Genomic DNA, 16,425 nt, shown 5'->3' with positions numbered 1-16,425 from the left:
ACTTTGTCATGGTTTTTTGTAGTACTCTTTTGTTTTGAGTGAAACCGCTCAGAGAGCTACATCTCTCATCTCGCACAATATGCGTCACCAACATCAGTTAGCTAGCTAGGTAGCTTAGCTATGTTCCACACAAATAACAGTATCTTATCTTATCTAATGTGTTTTATCCAGCGACTTCAGGTCTTTTTTATCACCCAGGAAGCGAAAGAACGAGCGAGACTCGTTGCTTGTGTGAGTACATCCCATTACAAAACACACAGGCATTGTAGCTTAGGCTGACCAAACGTCCTCTTTTGCCCGGACATGTCCACTTTTCACGTCCTGTCCGGGGCGTCCGGGGGTTTTTCATAAACTGATGATAATGTCCGGTTTTCCATGTGTTTGTGTGTGTGTGTTAGAGTGTGGCACGGGCCGCATATTTCTGTCCGAACCCGAACCGAGCCCGACATTATTTAATGACCAAAGCACTGAGTCTGTGTCACACAGTGGTTACAGGCTATTTAACAGGCCCGACGTGCGCCGTGGGTGCTCAGCTGTGGAGAGGGAGACCTCCGTGTTTGAGACGGGTGCGGGAGGCGGGAGGTCCGACGCTTCTAGCGAGAGGAGAGGGAGAAATAAAACAAAATAAGATAAAATAGGAAAAACCTGTCTCCCTCTTTTATTTTATTTTCAGCATTTAATCAAGGCGGAGGCGGGCGGCTGGAGGTCCGAGACTTCCAGCGAGGAGAGAGGTAGAAACAAACAGCCAATGTGTGTGTGTGTGTGTTATGTTCAGGTGTTGTCATGTAAATAACAGTGCCCAAGCAATAAACAGGACAGACAATAGGATTTTATTTATTTTTACACTACATTTTCACTGAAAGCTGACCGGATCCGACCTGAGCTTGAATACAATTTATAGCTACATTTCTGACCAAACCCGGCCCGACCCGTCGGGTACCATCGGGCTCGGATCGCCACACTCTAGTGTGTGTTTGTGTCCCCTATCTATAGGGGCCTATCTGAATTTCTGTCTTTGAGAGATATTATTTTGTAATATAACTGAATTTTCTATCCATACATATAAATTTTAAATATATTAAAATGTTAAGGCATCTTTGAGTAAACTGCGAATATCATTTAAGTAGGCTATGTCGTGGCTGGCCGAGTGTCCTCTTTTTTGGAAATCAAAATATGGTCACCCTATTGTAGCTTTACTGAGAGAGAAAGTTATGACATCACCTACACGACTTGGGTAGTATTCTTGATGTGGAAAATTATCTTTTAAATTGACAAATATTATATATGTCATTAGAGTTGTAATTCAAATGGGATTAAAAAATAATTTGTCTCTTGCTGTTGACTACCATACGGATTTTTCTGAAATAAGGTCACATGGTGGTCCACCAGAAGGGGAGGGACATCGCCTCTCTATATCAAAGTGATAAAGCCAACATGTTTCAGCTGATGTCTCTAAACAAACTGCTTTTCATATGGCATGCTGTGATGTTGTAAATGTATCTTGTATCTTAGAATAAAAAGAGCCAGTGGTTGCTTTGGTCATGAAGGAGAATCATGTAAACAGAAAAAAAACAGAAGCAACATTCCACTTTTGTTTGTCTTGTTGTGTTAAACACATGTGATTACTGTAGCCGTCTACTGGGGCTGAGCTCTACCAGTCAAGTCTTAGCTGTTAGCATATACTCTACAAATCACAGTCCTGATCAAAGCTGCTGCTGTGAGAATAACTTGGCACCACTTTAAAAGAATATGAAATAATGTCCCAATCCAGCCAGCCTGAAAGACCAGAGGAGAGAAAGGGAGCGAGCGTAAGAGCTGAATGTGTGGAGGCTTTTTGAGAAGTTGGTCACTCTATTGCCTTCACTGTCACTTGACATGAAAGTAATGCCAGTTCTATGGAGATCCAAGCTGTTCCCCTGTGGTTGAAATGCTATTGTGTGTCAGACAAAGGGCATGGTTTCATAGCACCCCCTTGTTTGCATGCATGACCAGCACTTTCAAATAAGGCCTTTAGATCTAAATCTCAGGCTCCACTCAGCACAGAAGGCAGCAGGCAGCTTTGTTAGTGGTGAGAAATTACTGGGGATGTCCAAACTGAGAACTAGGCGTTCACATCTCCCAACAAGAGCTTTGATTATGCTGAGGTCTACAACGGAGCCCCGCTGTGAAGACAGCCCCGCTGAGCTGAGGCATGTTGTTTACCAAAGTATCATACTGAATGATACAAGACTGTCTTGTGCTGCTGTCGTCCCTTCAGAGATTAAGCAGTGAATCATCACAGACTCAAGTTTTAGTTAAACAAACATTTCTCAGAGGCAGAGCAGCACTCTCTGCTGAGTTAAACCTGTTTCCTTTGGCACCTCAGTGAAGCCAAAGGAAAAGGTCTTCAGAAAGAAGATATACTAACTGGCAAACTGAAAGAATGTAAATAAATTTAAAACAATAAATCAAAAACATCTCAACATTTTCTCTTCCTGACTGTGTGAAACAGGATTTTCAACAGTTGCTGGCTTCTCTAAAACTTTCATTACATAATCAGATTTGTCTTTTTTTTTTCCATTTCTGCTTACGTTAAAGCCGCTATGTTAAATGTTTTTCTATCAACAGTGAATCATATACTTGTGTATGAAAGGTCCATCATAGTAATCAACCCACTGGAAACTCACCTCATCAGGTTGCTATCATTACAACCCCAAATTAATTAATGTCACTCTTGTGTTTGTGGAATGTGTAAAAATAGGGAACTGTTTGCTAACAAGTTCGTCATATCAATTGCTGTAACTATGAAACGTGATGTGTCTGTTTGTGTTCAAAGCTCTTTTCTGCTGCTCTACTGGCCTTATGAAATAACGTTTAGATGAGTAGGTCCTTGCTTTTTTTTGTATCTTGTCCAACAAGCAAATCCATGCAGATGACAATAGTTTGATGCCAGGATCTGAAATTAGAACCCGCCAATTGTGGGTAAATTTTGGGCAGTGGCGGGTAAATTCGTCAGTCCATCCACCACTTTGGTGGACAGAGAAAATGCACAATGGAAAGACATGTTTAGTGAGGTTAGCATCTGACTGGATAGAGCTCAACTGGTCCAGCGACGGGGTCCAGATTTGATCCTAATCATTAGTTTAAGGTCCGCACAGTTTAATATATTCAGCATCATACTTGCATTTGGCCATGTCGTCAAGCTAGTTTGCTGTCTCTGTCAAGTAGCTGTCAGTTAGTCACTCACTCTACAGCAGGAAACAGCACTTCAAAATAAAAGATCTGTGCAAGAAATTCATTGTACTTAAAAATAAAGTGTGTTTTTTACAACATGATCACATGTTGACATGATCACAGGTTACTTGTGGTCCATTCAGAATGGACCCACGACCCACCAGTTGGGAACCAATGTCATAGACTATATAAATAACAGACATAGCTACCAAGATGTCACCCATTGGTTTGTGGACTGCCATTTTAAAGCCTCAAGTTCAGCATTTCTGCCATCGCCATCTTGAATTTAGAAGCCAGAAGTGACCATATTTGGAAGAGAGGCTGGCGCTGTGGAGGACCAAGGGGTGGATCTGACTCATAGACTGTGGTGGAGCCTTGCAGCCTGTCACTCAAGGGGCCCCACCCTTAAATATGTGGAACTTTGGGCCTCAATAAATGTTAACAGGTGAATTATTATCAAAATCAAAATCATTCCCTGTACAGTTGTCATGTAGAGGCAAAACCATTTTGGTATAAGGCTTCTGCTGTAAAGTTGGGCATTTTAACATGGTGGTCTATGGGGATTACTGTGTTTCGGAGCCAGTCTCAAGTGGTCATTCCATGAACTGCAGTTTTTGGCACTTCTGCATCGGCTTAATCCTTCAGCCTCTGGGGTTGCTGCTTGATAGAGCTGCACATTTGAAAGTCGCTTACAACTGCTATGAAAGCAATGCTATTTGCCACAGAACCTTCTTAGTTTTGACTGACAGTCTAAGTTCAATAAATTCTAACCAATATCCATCATTAAAAAGACACACAATCATACTCTATAAACTTTACTAGCTCTTGTATCAATTTCATCTGAAGGAATCGCTCGGTGTGCAAGAGTGCTGGTTCAAGCATGCAAGAAGGAGAGTAATGGTAATGCGCTCACAGCAGACAGATGTTGGCAAACAGAGCAGAGGAGAAATTAGCAGTTAAGTTGTCAACAGGTCTATGAATTGAAAAGCACTGAGAGTATATTTTTGCATGTATATTGTTGCAGTTCCCCCCATCCCAGAAAAACAGGGCTCCCCAAAAGCCAAAGCTTAATTCAAACATTTCCCATGCATGTTAGGTTTTTGTGTGAATATACTGGACACTGAAAAAATTCTTTACAATAACTTCTGTTTATATTATTGTTATGTCTTTATTTAGCGGAGTGGCAAGTTGTGAAAAAAGTTAATCCAGACCCTGTTTCAAACTATTCCATTGGCAGCAATATGGCACTAATCCCAGCAGCACCGTACACAATCCTGCTAACAGAGAGTTAGTGGCAGTAAAAGAAATGCTCCAAAGAAATGTAGCAACGCATTAGCAAAAGGCAGAGAAGAAAAGGACTGCTGGCTAGCAACAATGAGTGTAAACAATGCAGTTTTTCCTTTCTTGGAAGACAGAAATGCATTCAACACATTTGTTAGGCCTTAAGGATACAAGTGTTTTAGAGAAACACTTAGTGTTAAGTTGTGTTTGTTCACCAGAAAAGCTTGAAGCCTTGAAGTAGAAACAATGAAAGTGTCTCTCATTTGTTGTCAGTTGTCAAGAGTTCTGAATGCACACCTCCAGCCACTCTAACAACACCTTCACTTTTAACTGTTATTTCAATGTCATCCTATTGTCTTGCCTTTATCGTGCTTCCTTCATGTCATAATAAAAAGATGCATTTCTCTAACTTCTCATGCACAGAGCACATCCTCGCTTTCCACAGAAATTCAGGGGGCCAGGCTCAACTCGCTGTCAGTGATCAAAGTTATTATCAGAGAGAATGAAGAAACCATTTTTCTACAGATCGAGAAATTCTCACAGTGATATATCAAGGCCTTGGATTTGGGAAAAGACTGTCTGTCAGTGAAATATGTGATAGTGTTTCAAGCTTGAAGGGGCTCCTGGGAGCTGAAGTCGATGTGAATGACAAACTGTATCTGATGACCTAAACTTCAAACTATGATTCTGAGGTCCAAACAATAGAGTGAAACATTATACATGTGCTTTGTTTAAACATGTACTGTAGCACTTATCATTTCAGTAGCCATCTGTATAGATGCAAAGATAAGATCCAAACCTGTTAACACTGGTCAACAAGCTGATAGTAGGGCACTGCTATAACAGCTCTATACAGTTCTGACTCAGTATATATGTATGTTTGAAAGTCTTAAGGCGGCTGTCCAGCTGTTGGCCCTCTGAATCATTCCTCAAAGCATTTCCAACAACAGCAGGCAGACAGACAAAGAAAAGAGCTGAACAGCAGAGCTAAATGTGAATTACATTCACCAGGTGGACAGATACATGACTCCAAATGCAGGATAGCTTTGCTCTGTCAGCTGGATCCATAAATAAGCAACAGTTTGCTAACACGCTACTAACAACTTTAACAAAGTGGAAACAGACAACTTTTCAACCTGCCCTCCCTGGCGTTTCCTGTGTCACGCCATCATTCTGACGACCCAAAGTTCCTAAGCCACATTACTCTAAAAAATATCTCATTGGACTGAATGCCCAATTCTCCAAAAACCCATTATCCTGAAGACAAACACCCATTGCACCAAAGTCTTGTTTCTCTGAAAATACACACTCCTTGCATTTCTTTTCAGCTTCTCAGCAGCATTTAAGCCATGACCATTGGAGTTTTTTACCATCCCTTCACAACACTGCCCAGCACCATTTGGACCACCGGACTGTGGTGTTTTTCACCGACCCATCCCTGCTTCTCCAGCAGCTTTTGTGCTATCAAACATGGGTGTTTCAATCCAAAACTTTATCTTTTCCAAACCATGGCCAAGTGATTTCTGTGCCTAAATCAAACTACATATTCACCACAGCGAGTTTTAAAATTACAAGCTGAGCAATGGCGCCTTTTGTGGACTAAGAGGCCTTCAAAATTTTTGGGCCATCGGAACAATGGGCAGGCTATATATTTCCAAGTATTATCATTGGCGCCGCTGTCATGTACATAAGGAGAACGCTTTCTTTTTTCCTTAAAGCCCAGCAACAAGGTAGAGTCTCAACAGTTACTTCAGTTGTTCCACTGTCTGCCATTTTGGCTACTGGGGACACTAACAGCAAAGAACTGATACTATCTGGTAACTAAGGACAGGTACCAAAAGGAGAAAAGTAAAGTGCTGCACTTCCAGTTTTGGTTGTGTGCCGCAAATTGAGCCTTTGTCTTCCTAGGAGATCGAAATTGCAGAACTGCATGGTGAAAGCAAGGCTTATAGGGAGACAATATTAACACCGACTGTGTCATTATTCTGTAGCCATTACATCGTGCAATCATAATTTACTACCTAATGACAAAGCAAAACACAAAGCAAAACACTTGGCTCAATGTTTCTGTTAGTTTTTCTGCTCCCAGTGGCCAGAACTTATTAATAAGAAATCCCCCCACCAGGCCAAGACGCTGCCAACAAACATATTAATTAGTGATATGGGGCAATAAACAACTTTCTCAAGGTCCCTTTACCATGTTTACATCTAATGCTTGAGCTAATTCCTGAAACCAAACTGGTACTGGACTTTTTCAGGAAAGGCTGAGCTGCTTTATTCTTGCCTCACGTTTAGCCCACGCTCAAACACGTGCACACTGGTTTGATTCTACGTGGTCCCTTCAGAGAAACTCATGGTGTGTTGCCACGCTCGGACATCTCTTCCACAGACATGTGGCTGAGGACAGAGTGGGCCGTTTCACAAAACACAAAGAACAAGCACTTCTCCAGCTGCGCGATTCCCATGTGAGAGTGTTGAGAACACACAGAGGGTTAGTCAGAGCTCGCCGGAGACGAGCAGCATGGAGGTAGGCCAAGCAGACGTCAAGTGTGGCTTTGCAAGAAGCACTTACGCACAGCCAGGGCCCTTAGTAGCATTGTATAGGGGTTCCTGTAAATACATATGTCAGCGGGCAGGTAGCGAGCGAGTAAGCCGAGAGTTACTGAAAATACAGGGACAACGGCAAACACAAAGCTGAGGTGATGTGATGTGCACAGCTATTATTTACTTTACAGGATGACTGTGGGGATTTCAATGTCAGCTCTGATGGAAATGAAACCTCTGTACAATGCTGAACCAGCAACGACTGAAAGGGAATTAAATATTTTCCTTTTCTGTGGGGGATTCTTCTCGCTCCCTAAACAGAAACAAACAATAGTACAAACACAGAATGTATTACCTATAACTCAATGTCCATGGTCACAGTGAACAAGAGATATTAAGTTGGCCTTAAAAGAGCCTGACATCAGTTTTCAAATGTCAGCCGGTGAAATCAAATTAAGCTGCTTTGTCAGACCTCCCCCTATGATCCGCTAACATGTACGTCTCACATCACCTGAAAAATCATGAGCTACACAATTTAATTACAACTAAAAAAAGTGTAAACATCACTCGCTTTCATCCCTTTATGTATGTGGACAAGAAGACAATGTGTTAAGAGGAAATAAATCTGCCTTGACAGCCACATCAAAGGGTGCAGTGAGGGGCTTACTGCTACTTAAGGCACAGGAATGCTGTTGCTAAGCATCAGTCGAAAACCTATCAACCCTTTAAGGACTTTACTATTTTTGAGAGGGGGCTGAGCAGGTTACTAGAGGCCAGAAACTCCACCGTGGCACCACCCTGAGAATTCATAAATCCTTAAAAACAACAAATTTAGATATGAATCAAACACAACATTGATTTTAACTCAACATAGACTCAAATCAGTCACATTTTTTGGGCTAGTTTGTTAGATCTCTGAATCTTCACTCATAAATAAGTACCTATTTGCTGACTATGAACTCCCTTTGTCCTTTTAGGGAGGACATGCTTGTTGATAAATTAGGACACGCTCCACTGCATAAAGGCTATGAGTCAGTGCTAGCCGCCACCTTCCGGTGAATAAATTCAATTCCCTCATCCTGCCCGGGTGAGGTGCTAAATCACTGGCAGCGTTTGGGAGCAGCGGGGTGTCATTGGATGGCTGGGTAGCCAGCCTGTTATAATTCTGTCCATCAACCTAATTCATTATTTCAGCAGGAGCAGATTTCTACTCTGAATTAGAGAAAGTGACAAGTTTGAGTTCAGTTCAAAGGAGAAAGCTTTCAAGTCGACTTTGGCAAATTATCTAGAGTAGCACGTCGACTATGCCCTGTCATTCAACACTTTGACGGGCAGTGAATTTTTGGGTCGGGGCTAGGGAACGAACTGAAGCACCACTAGTCTCACTTGTAGGAAGCAGAAGCGATAGGTGACCTCTCACTAACTTGTAATCCACGGAGTATTAGTCATAACAACAGTGGATAAATCCCTTTGAGAGAGTTGAGCCGTCTAAGCATGGCATGGGGCTGCCTGGCCAACAAATCTCCTTTTTTTTCATCTCATCGTTGAGATGAAAGAGAAATGGTGCTGCGGATTACAGAGAACAATCATGCATTATTAGTAATTTAAAAAAAAAAAAGAAAAATACAGAATCGGCTTTGTGAGAGGCCACTCATTACCAATTACCCACTATGTCTGACAGCCAGGTAAAATTACCCACCATCGCCTCAGACAGATTCCATCAGTGTTCGCAAACAGCTACAACTCTGTTCTTGTCAGAAGCACCTCTTGTTCACAAAATGTAATAAATCTAGAGTAATTTACCTTGTTGACTTTGATGCTGCAACCTGTCAACAACATAGTGACTTAAATTTTATTTGGTGTTGTGTTCTCTTTTTTAGTATACAGTACTCAAATGGGAGAGGCTTCTTGTTAGGATTGTTATTCAAGACTTGCACTATATTTCCACTAAATGGTATGGTTCGACTGAACTGACTTTTGGTACCAGGCCCTTTTCTCTATTTTGTTTTCTTACTGCAAATAATTCTGCCTCAGTGTAGGCGGGATTCTCAGTTGACCACCATAGCATGAATAACTCGGGCAGATAAGTGGCAGCTTACACGCATTGCGAGATTTATGAAATCAGCAAACTTGTTTGTTTCTGTTGTCATTTTCAGCTGTAACTGTATCTTTTAGATATATGGTTGAACACACTGGTCTAACCTGACGCTTCTGCTGTGCATATTTAATGTACTGCGCTGCTTTGTTAGCATCTTTGATCAACCAAATCTACCAGCATGGACATCAAACAAAGTGCTGCTGTGGATGGGGGCCACAGCAAAACGTATTTAAGCAACCTAAAAAGACACACCTGAAAAAAATCAATATCAATTTAAGTGTACACTACATTTGGAATATTTTCTGTGCTAGACACACTAACCAATCCAGGCAGCAGTAAACCAGCAACTCCTGTGTTCTGTGAAATAAAATTACTGTTTTTGCCAATAGAGTCCGGTGGGTTTGAGATAACAGCTTCAGTTCACCATTGGACACGACTGTCTGACATAAGATAAAGTGGTGAAAATACTCTAAATATAACATACACTTGACACTGATACTGTTTTTTTCCCCAGGTGGGCCTTTTTTTTTAGGGTGGCTAAAAACTAACCAGTTGAGCCAGTGTTTTCTCACTGCTGTTTAATTTTATGTATGGGTTTTCTACCCAGGGTTGTCTGGGGGGCGGGTTTCCTAACTTATTGTAAATAAACATTGAGATTTGGTAAAAAACACCACATGAAACTACCAAGACATCATCTTCAGGATGACAATTACTGAATCCTTTTATCAGCAGCCAAACGAAGGAACATCTGCACTTGTCGAATTGTATGACATAGTGTATGATGTGTAAGTGTAGTTTTGCAGGCTGCAATTTTTCAAAATCTGGATTTAGTGGATGAAAAAAATATTGTGCCCGCTATTGATGGTGGCTTGGCTATTTCAAAATGGAAGGTTTTTACAGGCACGCTAATGACAATTATCTCTGACTAGTCAGTGGCCTGCAGTGTTTTAACCCCGCCTTCTAGTATCGGCTCAGCTCACTTCAAACCTCAACCGAGGTGGTACCAAAAAAAAAAAAAGCACCAGGTACTATTGACCTCTTTCACTCATGGAAAACCAAAAAAACAGCTGAGTAGAGCCATGCTGTACCATGCAGTGGACATGTGTCTACCATCGAAGACATAACTGGACAAGTTGCAGAAGTTCAGCTTTGTTTTCTAACATGCTGATGTTTAGCAGGTAAATGTTTGCCACCTTTACAATCTTAGTTAGCATGCTAATATTTGTAATTAGTGCCACACACAAAGGGCGTATGTGTATGACATTAGTTTTGCAAGTATTTGGTCATAAAGCACAGTATTAAACAAATCAGATTTTCACTGGATGGTGTCCTTGGATGAAAAAGTACGAGGATCATAGGTATCACAGTTCATCCTCAGGGGAACATAAATGTCTGTACCAAATTTCATAGCAATCTATCAAAAAGTTGTTGAGACATTTCACCCAAAACCATAAATGCCAACCTCATGGTGGCTCTCGAGGAAAAGTAAGGGGATCACCAAAGATTCATCCTAGGGGGAGCATGAATGTCTGTATGAAATTTCAAACTAATCTGGCCAAACGTTGTCGAGATTTTTCAGTCTGGACTGACTGAAAAATAGACATTGCAATCCATTGCTAGCGTGGCTAAAATTCCTGCTTCTCAGATATGAGGATTTGATGCTTTTCTTGGTTGAAATCGTTGTTCGTTGGTTAGACAAAACAATTAATCTGAAAATGTCACCCTGGGCTCTGGGAACTTCAACAGATAAAAGCATTTAAATAAAGAAGCTATTACATTTTCACTACTTCTGTTCTTTGCTTATTTACTGACTACACTGACTCACTCACATCGTGGCAGTCAGTGGGTGGAAGCTTCTCCCTTTATTGTAATCAGCTTTCATTCCAGCCCTTTTGATCCCTTGCTTTCTTTTGTGCGACACACCTCATCACCTTTATTTTCTGCCATAATTGCATGGGAAAGATCTCCCCTTTGATACTGTCTGCATGCCAAATCACTATCGGGGAGAGAGTGTCGAAAAGTGCCATGTGCGCTGTCTGCCGGGAGAAAAAAAGAGCTCATACACCTGTGGAAGACAAACAGGGTTTTCACAGATATGACATATCTATCATCCTGGCGCAGGATATGAACTGTTCTGTCATCTTAATGGTGAAGGGGGCTTTGCATAGTGGAACAGTAGGTGCTGAGAGACATGTGTTGCACATGGTGAACTGTCTGGCAGCTGGCATTCCCAGGTCTGCAACCCCCCCTCACCCCCTCCCAGGCCCCTGTCTCATCTCCTGGCTCTAATCTGCAGACACAGTCCTCTCCTGCAGGCTCATCACCGAGCTGCTGAGTGGAGCTGAACAGGATCCTCTGCTCCCCCTCAGGCCTCTTCCTCGTCCCCTTTACCACCACTACAACGTCAACACCAGCCCTCCACCCCATCACAAGTGTCAGGTGAGGTTGTCTACTGTCTCCTGCTAACACAGCTGCAAACAAGTGTACCAAGGAATTAAGAAATCTTAGACTTTAATCAGCCGCCAAGGAAAAACATGAACAAAACAAGACTAAAAAGAAAAAAAAAACCCTAGATATCCAACAGAAGTATGAAAAATATAGATATAGTTTTTGGCTTTGGTATATAAGTGTTATGACAGTGATTGTTTGCTAATAGTGGGTAAAAATACAAGTAAATTAGGTTCTGAAAGCAGGTAATCTCAGCAACTGTCACAGTAATTACTAGTCTCACATAGCTAGATCTATCTCGTGCTGTGCCAGCACTGCAGAATGGTCTGGCTGAACCCACTGTAAGTCTGCACTAAGAGAAAGCGCCCTGGGTTGTTTTTATTTCTAAAAACCAACCATGGACTTTCAACCAGGAGACTGTTTGTGTCCAGTGTGAAGTCAAAAGTCAATGTAGTTCTGTGACTATAGCAACTTAACGTAACTAACATAACCAATTAATTCCTTGTTCCCTAAACCTAACAACTTTTTCCCTCTTATAATAATAGACTTTGCACTAGAATTGTTTCCAGCACGTAATTTTAACACATTTCTTGCCCATCACTGCATAATGTAAGATTAAGAGCTCTTATCACTTTACGTTCTTCTGTGAGACTGAGTTGTACCATCTAAGATGGTGGCCAATGACTTTAAATCCACAGTCAACATTCTGTGAACAAGACTAAGTCATTGCTGAATATTTAGTATAGATTTTTACCCTGCAGTGTTTTTTGCTTTGGGATATTATATTTGTGTGTCTAATTTCTTGCCCATCTCACTTTGAAATAATAAAAATTTGTGTATCAATCTTGTTGAAATATGCCAAAAGCCCTAAATAATTCTCCTCGAGACTTGTTTCTTATCAAGAACAAATTCTGTAAACATTTCTCTTGAAGCATGAACTGAACCAACTCTGAAAAAAAGCCTGCATTACATCTCCCCACACAGAAAAGCAGCCACTGCCTAACAACATAGTAGGGAGATAAGCTGGGTGGATTCTACTGAGAGAATCTGTTATCAGGGATGGTGCTATGCACTGACATTAAGGATAATCATATCTATCAGCACACTGCCAAACATTCCCAAGTGAGCCTGGCAGAGAACAAAGCCTGTGTCGTCTCTTGAAGCTAAGGTTACAGGCGGATGATGATGTACTTGTCACTGGGGTGCAAATGATCCACTGCCCGGCTAGCTCAGAATGCAACGAACAGAATCCACATGAAGATATGGATATCAGCCGAACAGTTTAGATATCTGCTCATTCCCCTGCCTGATAGCTACAGCTGGCTTGCTTGTAACACTTCTGAACCAGGAAACTGTACGGACACTCCAGCAGCATATAATGAGCTGTCTCAGATAAAATCCAAAAAGAAGTGTCGGAGGGAAAAAAAAGGAAGCTGGATAATGCAGTCCTTCATCGCCTCGCTCTCTTATTATAAGAGTGATGTCTTTGTTATTCATACTCACCTTAGAGTGAGAGAGGGCAGATAATTCAGTTACACAAAGCAAAATATATTTTGCAAAACTTCGATGAAAGTAGAAACAATGAGTGCCACAAAGGAAATAATGAGTGTCTAATGTGAAACTACACACAATGCTCAGGATTATCTGTTTTTTAAGACTTATTATACCGATAAGAGCACGGGCCAGCTATTATAGTTGCACCCTGAGTATCTCATTACTGATTAGGTACACTAAACAAAGCAAAACAAAAGCAGGGTGAGTAGCGTGCTTTGGCAGCTGTGTCAATTGCTGCAAGTAAGTGCATATCCCACGTTTTGTTCAAGGCCATGAGAAAACCAAAACAAAAAGAGTTGGCAGGACAATTTGAATCTGACAAAGTAGCTGAGGATGAGTCAGTGAATGAATCACTCTCAATATCACAGACCAAAGCACAGCATTTGGAGACAAATCCACCCTTAGCAGGAAAGTGCTCCTTTGGCAGTGATAAATTGCCTCTCTCTGCAGTGTCTTCCACATGGTTCACATCAATATCCCATTCATTATGATGTATTGACTTCCATTACAGGTATCGCTAATGTATATTTTAGGACATTTCCAGGCGATTTAAGTAGTTTGGGAAAAAAAATATCCAAAGGATGTACAATATTCACATTCTGTAAACACTACATCTTTATCTTGCTTAGAAATATGGATTTTTTCAAGACGTAGCCACTGTGATGTCACCCAATGGTTTGTGGACTCCCATTTTTAAGTCTCAAGTTTGGCATTTTGGCCGTTGCTTTCTTGGATTTTGAGAGCCAGAAGTGACCGTATTTGGATGAGAGGGTGGAGCTGATTCATTTGGATCAATCTCTGTGGTACTGAGTTCCTGCCATCCATCAGCTGTCAATGGCAGCGCTGTTAATAATGAGCACACAGATTAACAAACACAGCTGTCAGCCATGACGTCAAACCCCATTTTTATAGCATACAGTAACTAATTATAACAAAACTTATCAGAAAACTTGAGCATACAGAAACCACCTTGGAAAAATTTATTAGACTGTACTTGTACATGTACTTTGATCTCTTATTTTGGCTCATGTCCCATCGGCTAATGTGGGAGGGCCAGGGTTTATGATGTATGCTACAGCCAGCCACCAGGGGGGGCCATCAAGATGTTTTGGCTTCACTTGATTATACAGTGTATGCTCCACCCTCACGTCCCAATACGGTCACTTCAGGGTTCAAAAAAACAAGATAGCAACAGCCAAGATGCCAAATGGGTTAAACAAGCAAGATACAGCATGTAAAAAAAAAAAGTTAGCCTTGGAGGTGTTGGTTATGGTATTTTTGAGCTGACAGAGTCGGACTAGCTGTATTCCTCCACCCCCGGTCGCTAAGCTAGATCTAGCTAGCTAGGCTGCATAGAGCTGTACAGTTTGGTGTTAAATAGGTGTGGTTTGATTAAACATCAGTATCAAAAATATTGCTGAGCGGCATTTAGATGTATTGTAGTGCATGAGAACTTACAGACTAAACAACTGATATGATCATGTATATACAAACCCGTGTTTCATGTCTTTGTCACCTCACCTGCCACCTAGAGCCAGAAACCCAACCAGAACAACCTCACCGCCTCTCAGGGTCACCACACACACACACACACACACACACACACACACACACACACACACCCCGTCAAGGTGTGGGCAGACAGAAAGGGTGTGGAGCTCTCAGAGCCAGACGAGGCAGCTCGTCTTGCACACAGAGAGAAACAACTATCAGTAGGATCACTTCACTTCACTCCACATGCTGGAGTCTAAACAAGTCTCTGTTTTCATTTCCATAAAGCCGCGCTCTGTCTTTTGTTCTGACGGAGATAAGATGTATAAATTATGAGCAGCTGACAAAGTATACTGGGACGCCTCGGGCAGCTCATCAGTCATGCTCGGCCTGTCAGCAGGTAACTGATGGGGGCCCTACAGGCACAAAGCCCCCTTTTAAGCAAAGGAGGGGGAGGCAGAGGAATTAAAGCTGTTGTTGGAGTCCTGAGCACAACAGCTGACTCATATTTAACAGTCTCTTTAAAGGAGTGAGGCAGACGCCAAAAGCTTCAAGCTTCAGAGTGTGTTTTGTGGCTCTCTCCTCAGGAGTGTATGTCTTGCTGTTGTGCTCTGTCTGCATTGTACAATGGCCGTCAGGAGGGAGGTAGGCACACAGAGAAAGTGGCCTTGAGAGACCACCCAAGAGGAGCCAGAGAGGGGTCTCTGCTAAGAAAGCTGTGTGCCTGTGATAATCTCCAGCTTAATCAAAACTACCAAACACATAGAGTCCTGTCTGTATATCTGCAGAGACTTCGGCTAAACTCCTTGACATTGTACCTCGTGTCGATAACGGATCATTGAGTTTCATTACAGTACTGAAGCCCAGCCTGTAAAAGAAGAGGATCTGATTTAGTGGAGCTTTTATGCACTGTGTGTATTTGAGAGATAATCGTAATGAGACAGTGTACTGGGGTAAAGATGACAGGTAAGAATTGATGTCTCTTCCTGCAGCTATGTGGGTGGGAATGAGTTGGCTTTATTTCAGTCGGCACCGCAGCTTTTATCTCCTCCGGTCACTGTCGCTTTCTGTGTTGTGGACTCTAATCTAACGAGGTGGATGTGCCGAACACAACATGAGAGAGAAAGTCAACTTAACGTCCAGAACGTTCGGTATGGTACCAATAAAGATGCTGGTCTGCGTCCAGTGTGAGGACGGATTATAGCTGGTACTACACCATTTTTCTTTTTTTTTTTTTTCCGATCAATTTTTCTGCATTTCAACTGTGAATCAGTTGCTTAAAGACTGAATACTAAAAGGGTGAAGTGGCTGTAAGGTTTGAGTTAGTTCAAGAATAGATAACAGTCCCATGTAAAGGTGGATTTATGTTCCACTTGAGAAAACAGCTATAGGACACAAAGTTCTTTTGCAAAAAGAGGACATTGAGTTCAACTGGTTTATGTCCCCTCATCATATTTCTGCAAGCCAATCTCTCGGCCGTCTGACGTCTGAAAGGACATAAAGTATCACACCTTCATTTGGGTCAGACAGGTACTTTGCTGTATCAAATGATTGGGAGTATAAAATTTTCTGAATAGAGTCTTGATACCAGAAAAGGAAAGACACCACTGCCGCTCAAGAGATGTAAAATAATACAGCTTATCTCTGATGCCCAGAAGGAAGAGATGTGTCCACCGTTGCCAAATGATGGCATATTTCCATTTGAGTAATTTAACATGACTGTTAAAGCTTAAAAACATCTTTGGTTCTGCTCAGAGCTAAAATAAGAATACCCAAATATTAATATATGTCCTTGT

Source organism: Epinephelus lanceolatus, chromosome 21, assembly GCF_041903045.1.
Source record: "Epinephelus lanceolatus isolate andai-2023 chromosome 21, ASM4190304v1, whole genome shotgun sequence".
Taxonomy (NCBI): Eukaryota; Metazoa; Chordata; class Actinopteri; order Perciformes; family Serranidae; genus Epinephelus; species Epinephelus lanceolatus.
The sequence above is the reverse complement of the archived record's forward strand: the minus strand, read 5'-3'. Positions refer to the sequence as shown.